Raw genomic sequence first — 2,609 nt, 5'->3', positions numbered from 1 at the left:
TATAGATATCTAACCAATGTACTGTATACTTGAAACTAATTTAAATAAATAGATTTATAAAAATAAATAAAATAAATAAATGCACCATTAAAATAGATTGTCAGAGTAGATCCAAGAACAAGACCCAACTACTGTATATGGTGTCTACAAGAAACCCACTTATGAACACAACTTGAAACTAATTTAAATAAATAGATTTATAAAAATGGAATAAATAAATAAATGCACCATTAAAATAGATTGTCAGAGTAGATCCAAGAACAAGACCCAACTACTGTATATGGTGTCTACAAGAAACCCACTTGAATTATGAACACACACATAGATTAAAAGTAAATGGAAGAAAGTCTATGGCCATGCCACCCTGAACATGCCAGATCTTGTCTGATCTCGGAAGCTAAGCAGAGTTGGGCCTGGTTAGTACTTGGCTGGGAGATCACCTAGGAATATCAGGTGCTATAGGCATTAAAAAAAAAAGTAAATGGATGAAGAAAGGTATACTACGCTAATACTAATTAAAAGAAAGCAAGAGTAGCTATATTAATTTCAGACAGAGCACACTTCAAAATAAGGAAAGTTATCAGGGATAAAGAAGAGTATTACATAATGATAATCTCTAAAATCTCAAAAATACATAACAATTCTTAGAACTGCAAGGAAAAATAGATGAATCCACTATTTGGTGACTTCAGCACCCCTCTATCAGAAATAGATCCAGCAGGCAGAAAATCAGTAAGGCCATAGTTGAACACAACACCACCATCAATCAACTGGATGTAATGTACATCTATCTATAAACCACTTCATCCAATAATGGCAGAATATATATTCTTCTCAAGCTCACAAGGAACATTCACCAAAATAGACTACATGCTGGGCCATCAACACACCTTAATAAATTTAAAAGACTACAAATCATACAATTTCCGCTCTCAGATTACAATGGAATTAAACTAAAAATTAATAACAGAAAGATAGCTGGAAAATCCCCAAATACCTATATATTAAACAACATACTTCTAAATAACACATGGGTCAAAAATATCTCAAAAGAGATTTTAAAATATTTTGAACAAAATGAAATGAAAACACATCAAAATTCGTAGGATGCAGTGAAAGCAGTGCTTAGAGGGAAATTTACAGCATTGAGTATGTTTATAAAAAGAAAGACCTAAAATCAATCAACTAAGCTTCCACTTTAGAAAAAGAAGAGCCAATTAAATTCAAAGTAAGCAGAAGAAAGGATAAGTGAGGTTAATTCAAACATAGTCCCTCCATGGACATGGGAAGCAAAGAGGACTTCTGGGTCAGCAGCCCCAAGGAGGACAGTGAACAAAGCTTTCCCTGGGCTGTGTTTGCCCACAAGGACACTTCTCGTTGCTCCCATGGGCACTATGTGCCCCTTTGGCCATTCCCATGGACATTATCTTTCTGCTCTGCTCGAAGACATGGCTGGTCCGGTCCTCTCTAACACTAGATAGGCAGCAATCCAGCACACCTACAGAGGAAGACCTTTGTTACCTGGGAGGAGGCAATCCCCTTCTCTTCTGCTTGCACATAAACAATGGCTGCTCTTGGCTGGCTGCCTTTTCCTGCAGCTCCAACAGACCAAGTGCTGAAGCTACGTTGTATTGTGAGTAATAAATGGAGTGTCTCACTTTGCTGGCCCTCCTGGTGGTTTTTATGGAATATCCAAGGCCCAGGTGCAGGTACCTGGCCTGGAGTTCCTGTGTTACAGGATATAATAAAAATAAAAGAAAAATAAATGAAATTGAAAACAGGAAATAAATAGAGAAAGTTAATGAAACCAAAAGCTGTTGTTTTTGAAAAGGTCAATAAAATTGATAAGCTTATATATAGGCTAACTAAGAAAAAGAGAGAAGGGACTTAAATTACTAGCATCAGAAATGGAATAGGAGACAGAGGTATAGATCCTATGCACATAAAAAGGATAATAAAGGAATATTATAAATTACTCTATGACCACAATAATTTGATAACCTGGACAAAATGGATAAATTTCTTAAAAGATACAATCTGCCAAAATTCACACAAGAAGGTATAGACTATCTGAATAGGCCTATACCTATTAAGGAAACAATCAATAGCTAATAACCTTCCCAAACAGAAAGCATCAGACCTAGATGAGATCCTTGGAAAATTCTAACTATGAATTCAATTTTTTCATTTGATATGGAACTATTCAGGTTATCTATGTAATCATTTTGGTAGTTTGTGGTTATTGAGGAACTGGTCCTGTGGGCTCCATTAGGATGTCTCACATCACTAACACAGAACCACTTGGGACTGTAGCATGAGGGCTTGGAGAAAAGAAAAGAAAAAAAGATTTTTCTCCTCTCTCTGAGCATTAGAATGTCCTTTTCCTGATCCTCGGGCCAGAACTAGAAGAGTTCTCCTGGACTTCTCACTATTCATGCCAAAGTTCCTTTTGGTTTCAGGCTATATGGTGCTGAGAGTGGAGGATACTGGAGAAAAAAATTAGTAGACTCAGAACTGGCTCAGTGGTACTCCTAATTCTCGTCTTTTCCAATGTTCCTGCTATTATTGACTTTTCGGAGTCCTCAGCTAGCTGTTCCATATATTCTGTC

At 36.5% G+C, this 2,609-nt stretch overlaps 1 pseudogene; it reads left to right on the top strand.

Annotated features, from left to right (window-relative positions):
- Positions 1-346: 346 nt before the first annotated feature.
- Positions 347-465, top strand: LOC112485328 (annotated as a pseudogene).
- The last annotated feature ends 2,144 nt before the right edge of the window (positions 466-2,609 follow it).

The sequence above is a fragment of the Pteropus alecto genome, unplaced genomic scaffold (genome assembly GCF_000325575.1).
Source record: "Pteropus alecto unplaced genomic scaffold, ASM32557v1 scaffold68, whole genome shotgun sequence".
Taxonomy (NCBI): domain Eukaryota; kingdom Metazoa; phylum Chordata; class Mammalia; order Chiroptera; family Pteropodidae; genus Pteropus; species Pteropus alecto.
This window is presented reverse-complemented; position numbering and strand designations above follow the sequence as displayed.